An 8,707-nucleotide genomic window follows, 5' to 3' on the forward strand; every position below is an offset into this window, starting at 1 on the left:
CTCAAACCTCCAAAGTGCCTGGCCAGGGGCAGGACATTAGCACAGCAAGGGAGGGGTGTGGCAGTGACATCACAAAGGCCTTTTGAAGGACCTCAGACTATTGGTCAAAGGTGGTGGGGAGGTGGTGACCTCACAGAGAGATGCTGACATCAGCGAGGCAGGACAGGGGCGAGGGGTCAGGGAAACCTCAGAGACCCCTGTGGGTTTGCCTCAGCAAGTCTCCTTCTCCAGGTCTCTCTTTGAGGACTGAGAGAGTATTCGGGTTCACGTACGTGAGCGCCAGGAGGAGCCTCTTTCAAGTTTTCTCCTTCCCTTTTCCTGATTTTACTGGAAAACAGATGTCCCTGTTTAGAAGGTAAGAGCCTCCTCAAGGTTTGAAACCTGTTCAGTCTGATCCATCAGGTGACAGTTGAATTCTAGGCATGGAAAACATGAGCTTAAGGAGGCTGAATTTTATTCTGCACCTGGAATTTTGTCCCCTAGAATCACTGGGGACATTAGGGTTTGTCCTTTTCGTTTCACCTTTTCCTCCATCCATCCCTCCCTTCCTCCTTTCTCTTCTTCTCTTGCTTCTTTTGTCCTTTCTCCTGTTCCCCTCCCAACACCAGGAGGGGCGTGGTGTGTATGTGTTTGTGTGGTGGTGGGGGGAGTGCTCTGCAGCTCCCACTGTGGCAGGTCCACCCAAAAGTGTGGGGCTGAAATAGTGCTCGGGCAGTCAGGGCTGGATTAACCTTTTGTGAGCCCTGGCGCTAAACATATTTATGGGCCCCTATGTAGTCACTGTGGGCTCCGAGTGTGGACCTGGTGGGGCAGTGCCATTGGTGCCATAGTATAGCCAGTACTGAACCTCAGAGACATTTTTCATTTTGATCACACACCCCTACATGACTATATGCATTGCAATACACAGCTCCCTCAGCCCCCGGGTTTTCTCATTGAGCTGTACACCCACATGGGTTTACCAGTGTCCACAGTGAGTAGAACTTTCACAGTGACCAAGGAAACTTCCCAGGAAACACAGTGACCAAGGAAACTTCTCCTTCCTCATTTAGACCCTCTCTAGCCATGTCTCCAGTACCCCCTATGTCACCAGTCACGGCATGTGGTCCTAGTCTCAGCTCAGAGTTCCACAGCCAGCAGATACCTGATGAGTTCTGACAGATCCCTCCCTCAGCAGCCATCCTCCCATGTGAGCCAGCCACCTGCAAACACCATTTCCCCAAAGTGAGGACTTAGCCCTGGGAAATCTGAAGTCACCAGCCTCTCTCCCTCTGCTCCCGTCTACATACTAGTCTGCTACCTGGTCACCACCACCTCTCCCCATGGATGTTTCCTTTCTACTTTGGACATGCTCCCACCCAGCTGGAAGCTCCCTCTGCAAGCCTGACCTGCTCCCTCTTTCCCTGCTCCCCTTGACATTCCTGTCCTACTGGTGACCTCTGTTCCTTGAGGTGAACTCCAGTGTCTTTAGCTGCTCTAGCTTAATGGCCCCAGTAGTCACAGAGCCACTTGTAGCTTCTCTGGCTACAGCCATGGGGCCAGTTCCCAGAGGCCAGCCTTAGCCAGCTGCAGCTACCAGCCGCAGGAGGGGTGGCAATGCCAGGGCTGAGCATGCTTGGACCTTGCAACGGCAGCACTAGGGACTCTAAATCCTCAGCCCTGGCCCTAGGCAGCTGCAGACTCTGGAGTTAGGCACTTCCCTCCTCTAGGCCATGGCTTTAAGTACCTGAGATGCCCATCACTGCAGCAGAGGCCACCAATTCCCACGCCCCCCTCAGCCAGCACCTAGTCGTGCAGAAAGTGCAGCCTGAATGATTTTGGAGGCTGGGATGCCAGGAGGTTCCCATCCCTGAGCAGCAGCTCTGCAACAAGCTCACAAGCCCCCCTCCGCAGTGGGACCAGGACCCTGTGCAGACAGTGGAGTTACCCTGTGTATAACCAGTTCTGGCCAAAGCCTGTTGAAGTGAGTGGGAGTCTTTTCATTGTCTTTAATGGGCTGTGTATAGAAGCAAAGACCCCATTCTAGACTCCAGGAGCAAAATGCATTCGGTGCGGCACTGGTTTACTAGTGTAACAGGAAGGTCTCACGTTACCTAGTGAATAAGCAACACCTCCTACAGCACCTAACGCTTTCTGAGATACTTCCCATCCAATTACTAAATGTGAACCTGCTTCGCTCACAAGGGCTGAACATATCAGGTGGGATGTTCACAAAAGCAGGGCACTTCTGTATTCAGCAGGGATTTTGGATGTGCACAAAACACAGACAGGACTGGTTCCCGCATGGTTACAGAACTGCAGTAAAGTGGAACAATTTTCAGCTTGTGTGTTTGGAAAATGTTTGGATCCATCTTATAAGACTGTCCTACCTAAATGAGGAAAAGTTGAGGTGCCTTTATTATTCTTTTGTTCCATTCTTTGTTTCTATGGGGAATTTGCCAGTGCAATATCACTATCTTCCTTTTAAACAAACAAAACAAAAAAAATGGTAATGGCTGTTGAAAATAGCAATTCCAGCCCTAGTTAGCACTGGGAAGACCCCAGCATTTGTTGCTCAATTGTATCCTACTTTTTCTACAGCAAATGACAGTGGATCAGCATATTTGATTTGGGAGAAATGAAATAACAGTTGCCCAAATTGAGCTTGAGCACTCCTGAATTGTGAGGGTGTTCAAATCTGGAAGGCAGGTGCTAGATTCTCTTTCTGAATATTAGATAAATCTGGAAAGGAAAAGTCAATTTCTATTTTCATGGCTCAGAAGTGGAAATCCTCCTGTACTGTATCTGAAGCTGCCCAGGCCCTCTAGTAGAGCCTCCCCTCCCTTACTTACCATTTTAACTTCTGGTGGGATTCACGTACCTCCCTTGCTAGGCTTCAGATAGAGAGGGGCACTGTCCATTTAGTCCACCCAGTTCCTTCTTTGGGGGCTGCCAAGAGAGGTCACACCGGCATCCCTAAATCAGTCTGGGGAAGTCTTCTGAGGGTGCTATCTGGGCCAAAGCTTTCTACTCCTTGGGCACACTTGTTCCCCATTCACGCTGCCACCCCCTTCTAGCAGCCAGCTCTCCATTCACAGCAAGCTGCAGCGCATAGAGTCTCTCAGCTTCCCTCCTCCCTTTCCTGTTGATACTGCTCTTGTGTGGATTGGTCCAGGCTGAGGTTGATGGTAGGATGGAAATTGTTGAAATCCTGGTGGAATTCCTCAAGGGCTTTTCTTCCATGGGTCCAGATGATGAAGATGTCATCAGTGCAGAGCAAGTAGAGTAGGGGCATTAGGGGATGAGAGCTGAGGAAGCGTTGTTCTAAGTCACCCATAAAAATGTTGGCATACTGTGGGGCCATGCGAGTACCCATAGCAGTGCCGCTGACATGAAGGTATACATTGTCCCCAACTGTGAAATAGTTATGGGTGAGGACAAAGTCACCAAGTTCAGCCACCAGGTTTGCCAGGACTAATTGGTGAGGGTAGACTCTCAAGCCTACCCAGGAAAAGGGGTGTAGGGACTTGGGGGGGGATTAGTCTCAAGGCTGTCCAGGAAAGGACAGGTTAGGGACTTGGGAGATATTTGGGGAAAGGCAGAGTTCCAAGTGGCTCTCCCCTAAGATTTGGAATACACTTGGTGGTGGCACCTAAGCTGGTAAATAAACTTAGGGGGTCTTTCATTCAGGTCCCCACATCTGTACCCTAAAGTTCAGAGTGGGGAGGGAACCTTGATGGGGGAAAACGGATTCCCCACTTGTCGCTTGTGCACTGTCCTCCTCCTTCTCCTCTTCATCCTCCAAAAAGTCATTCTCCCTGCAACTCCTGTAGAGAAATCTCTGTATTAACGATCTCTATAAATCTTTATGACGTTGCATTGTGTTATTTTGTATTAAGTATCTTTATGACATTGCATCTTGCATGTTGTTATTTTGTATTTCATATGACTTGGCATTGTGCCTCTCTGTTTTCATACAACTTTGTATTAGATCCCTATATAGAAAATTGGTAGAAAACTTTGTATCAAATGTTATAGCCCCTAAGCATAGTATAGTTAAAGTAAAAGAAACATGTGCCTTTTTGCTAGAAGTAGAATAAGATCTTCCCCCCACTCTGTAATCAATTGCCCTATTGACTGAATGAGGTGTGAATGAGTGAGGCTTGGAAGACACCCACCTCCAGACAGCTACAACAGTTGCAGAGGGAATGGGAGCCACAGCAAAGGACAATACAGCTTGTCAAGTGGGCCCAACAAAGAAGCACAGACATATTGACGGCCTCAGGGATTAGAAGCAAGCACCTTCTTTAGAAAACACCCTCTTTTGAGCAGCATTGGGACAACACCCAGAGAAAAGCAGCACAAAGACCAACGGACACAGATCCAGATTTTGAATCTGGTCTAGATTTGCATAAGAGGGAAGCTGCTATAAATGTGAGGTGTCTTGCAGAAGGACCCCGGGTCTCGTCTTGTCACCATCGGAGCATCGATCCGGATCGGCAGAAGCCCGGCTCCATCCCTCCCCCATCTAACTCACCTGGCCAGTGCAGTTAAGGGGAGCAACTAGTTGGTAACAACAGCAAGACGGAGTGTGTTTGTGTCTGTGTGTGTGTGTGAATGCATGACTGTGAGATATCTCATATGCATATCATAGAGTATTAATTGATACCTGTATTACTAATAAATGTGGCGTTTTGCCTTAATCCCCCTGAAAAGATCCTGTATAGTACTTTGAGTACAACACTCCCAACTTGCACGCGTCCATGGACAGTGGTGGGGTAGTAGTGGCATCACCCCCCATAATTGCATGCAGTTCACGGTAGAAGCAGCATGTATGGGGCTGTGACCCAGAGAGCCCATTCGCCTCCCTGGCTTTTTGATACGCTTGCTTGAGCTCCTTGATTTTTACATGACACTGCTCTGTGTCCCTGGAGTAGCCTCTTTCCCTCATGACCCTGGAGAATTTAGCGTACATATACCTCTACCCAATATAATGCAACCCAATATAACATGAATTCGGATATAACGGGGGGGGGGGGGGGCTGGGCACTCCGGTGGATCAAAGCAAGTTCAATATAACACGGTTTCACCAATAACACAGTAAGATTTTTTGGCTCCCGAGGTCAGCGTTATATCAGGGTAGAGGTGTATTTGTGTTTCTTTTTTTGGAACGTAGTTCTCCCATAAGAGATTAGTCTCCCCAACATGCGATGAGATCCAGTACCTCCCGTTCAGACCATGCTGGAGCTCATCTGTGAATCCAGGACTGCGTGGGCTCTCATGATGATGGACTCTGCATGGTCGCCTGTGATGGTGGATTGTCCTGATGGTCACCTGTGCTGATGAGCTCACCACAGTGGCCAAACAAGAAATGAAATTCAAAAGTTCCTGGGGCTTTTACTGCCTACCTGGCAAGTACATCGGAGTTGAGAGTGTTGTCCAGAGTGGTCACAAGGAAGCATTCTGGGATAGCTCCCGGATGCCAATAATGTCAAATTGTGTCCACAGTACCTCTAATTCGGAACTGCAATCTCGATTTTAGCACTACTCCACTTGCTGAGGTGGAGTACAGAAACCGGATTAAAGAGCCCTTTAAATTAAAAAAAAAAAAAAAAAAGATTTGGGCATATAGACGGAATCAGTTTTATTTTGAATTAACTCGGCTAATTCCAAAATAACCACATACTGTAGACCAGCCCTAAGGCTATGTCTACACTTCAAACACTGGAAGTATTCTTCTGACAACCCAACCCAAGCCTGTCTACACTGGGGCTCACATTAACTACTTCTCTGTGGAGTAGATTTTTCACACCCCTGAGAGATGTGGCTATGTCAACATAGCTTTTCATTGTAGATCAGCCTCTAGCCAGCTTTTAGACATGAAAGGCAGGGGAGTCCAGCCTTTTCCTTGATATTGATGGTTGACGATTTCAGCTTTCCTACCTGTTAGACACATCCTATGACAGATGTCAGGCCTTTCCTTTGCAAATTAGAGACGTGGGGAACTCAGTGACCCTTACAGGCTAAGTGGGTAAAAAGTTATACAACTTGTCTCCTCGAGTAGTTTTCCTTTTAATAGAAATAGAACGTATTTTGCTTAGCTTCAAAGTTTATCTGAAATACAAAAAATTTAAATCTATACTGGGCCAATATTCTCATATACTCTTTCTCACACACATTCTCCCATCTCAGCCTTTGGAGGGAGGTTTTCTACCAGAACTCCTTATACTACATGTGAGTTCATATATCTCTGGCTCTTTTGCCATGTGTGTTGGTGGAAGGGGTTTCTTATATAGAAATGTTTGCATTATGGGGAAAAATAACTCTCTTGTCACACTTTTTAATCTTTCAAAGAGAAGTGATGTAAATACATAAAACAAGAGAAAACTAAGGTCTAGTCTACACTAAAGACATTTATTGGTGTAACTATATTTCTCAGAGGTATGAAAAATACACACTGGTGAGAAATGTAGTTACAAAACCCTCCTCCCCTGTGAAATAACACTACATCAGCAGGAGAGCTTTGCCTGCTAACATAGCCACCACCACTTGTGGGGGCTGGACTAAAAGTCCTAGGGAAGAGATTTCTCCCATTGGTGGAGAGCATCTGTAATAGCAGTGCTACAGCTGCACCAACATCAGCTTTATTTTGTAGCCAGAGCGTCAGACACAAAACCTTAGAATCAGGACTCAGCATGTGAGTATCCAGAAGTCTGAAATTGGAGCTTGACACATTTGTTGCCTCATTGGTTACCATCATTTCTACAGCCTGAAAGTCCTTGTTACCCACTCAGGCAGCCAGTTTGGGATCCACAGGGAAGGAATGTCCTATGAAGCACTCTCTCTTTGCATCCAAACGGTGAAGGATGATTGTTCTCAATCTAACCCTGGTATCCTCTGGAACGGTAATGAGACACACTGAACTAGGAAGTGGAGTTGGACAAAATTTCTTTGGGCCCTAAGGTTTTCCCACACTCACTGCTTTCATAGGTTCTCTCACTTGTGTGGATTTTCTGATGCCTAATAAGGTTCCAGCTGCAATGGAAGGTTTTCCCACACTCACTGCATTCAAAGGGGCTCTCCCCTGTGTGGAATCTCTGATGCCTAATAAGGTGCAAGCTGCGATTGAAGGTTTTCCCACACTCACTGCATTCATAGGGGCTCTCCGCTGTGTGGACTATCTGATGCCTAATAAGATGTGAGCTGAAACTGAAAGTTTTCCCACACTCACTGCATTCATAGGGCCTCTCCCCTGTGTGGACTGTCTGATGTCTAATAAGGTGTGAACTGCGACTGAAGGTTTTCCCACACTCACTGCATTCATAGGGCCTCTCCCCTGTGTGGACTGTCTGATGTCTAATAAGGTGCGAGCTGCGACTGAAGATTTTCCCACACTCATGGCATTCAAAGGGCGTCTTCCCCATGTGGATTCTCTGATGTGCAGAAAGGGCTGAGCTCTCAGTGAAGTATTTCCCACACTCACTGCATTTATAGGGCCACTCCTCTGTGTGGATTCTTTGATGGGCAATAAGCTTTGAGTGGCAATAGAAGGTTTTCCCACACTCACAGCATTTATAGGGCCGCTCCCCTGTGTGGATTCTTTGATGGGCAATAAGGTTTGAGCTGCGAGTGAAGTTCTTCCCACACTCACGGCATTCATAGGGCCTCTCTCCTGTGTGGATTCTCTGATGATCAGAAAGTGCTGATCTTACAGTGAAGCATTTTCCACACTCCTGGCATTTATAGGGCCGCTCCCCTGTGTGGATTCTCTGATGAACAGAAAGGGTTGATCTTCGAGTGAAGTTTTTCCCACACTCACTGCATGTATTTTCCCTCTTTCCCATGAGGATTTCCTGCTGTGTTGTGGTTTCATTGATGCCCTTCTGAGTTCCCCGACAGGAAATAAATTTACCCATTTTCTCTCCTGGCTGGTTTCCTTGCTCTCTTTCTGGTGTGTGCTGAGTCTCGCATGATTTTCCCTGCTCATGACTCTTTGACACATTTCTTTTTGATCTTTGCGATAATTCTCTGTGTTTAGCCACTTGCTCAACATTTTCCTGCTGAGAATTATGCTCCTTTTTCTCACATACCATTGCGTCACCTGCTGTGATAGAGACAGAAACCTCAAACAGGGATGGAAAGGGGAAGGCCAAACCAAAACAAGTGCGGAAGGGAGGTCAAATAAAAATCAAGAACTGAACTCCCCCAAACTCTTCCCCTAAACAGGAGAGAGGAGGGGATCAATTCAGCCTCCACATCCCATCCAAATTCACGGGGGAAGGGAGGAAGCTACTGCCTGGTGTCTGCTAGGGTCTACAGGAAGCCATGAGCTATGTTTACCCTAAGGATACGACCCCTGCTAGGGACAATATTGAACTGAGAGACCTTCCAAGGGCATTGTAGGGCATCCCAGATGTTTCCTTCAGGCACTTACAGATTCTGAGTTGCTTTAATGTTTCCTCACCTGTGCAGGGAGCTCTCAGGATCTCTCTTTCCTCTGAACCCTGGAGGTCTGGGACCCATGGCTCTTCCCCTTGTTCCAGCTGGGAGATCACATCAGGTTGGGAAACTGGAAACCCTGCTCAGATAAAAGAAAACAAAAGGAGTTCAGTGGATTTCTGAAGACTTGGTCATAAAAAACATTCTATTAATTTTTCTTCAGTGCTTAGTGTGACCTGGTGTGCCTGGGTCAGGGCAGGTTGAAAAAGGGAGGGCAGATGCTCCCCAA

General features: G+C 47.2%; 1 long non-coding RNA gene across 1 annotated transcript; it reads right to left on the reverse strand.

Annotated features, from left to right (window-relative positions):
- Positions 1–3,659: 3,659 nt before the first annotated feature.
- Positions 3,660–7,941, reverse strand: LOC123359040. Its single transcript, XR_006575810.1, has 3 exons — positions 7,892–7,941; positions 5,388–5,569; positions 3,660–3,806 (listed from the first exon to the last, which is right to left on the reverse strand). It is a non-coding gene; the product is annotated as an uncharacterized LOC123359040 (long non-coding RNA).
- Between the last annotated feature and the right edge of the window lie 766 nt (positions 7,942–8,707).

Source organism: Mauremys mutica, unplaced genomic scaffold, assembly GCF_020497125.1.
Source record: "Mauremys mutica isolate MM-2020 ecotype Southern unplaced genomic scaffold, ASM2049712v1 Super-Scaffold_100100, whole genome shotgun sequence".
Taxonomy (NCBI): domain Eukaryota; kingdom Metazoa; phylum Chordata; order Testudines; family Geoemydidae; genus Mauremys; species Mauremys mutica.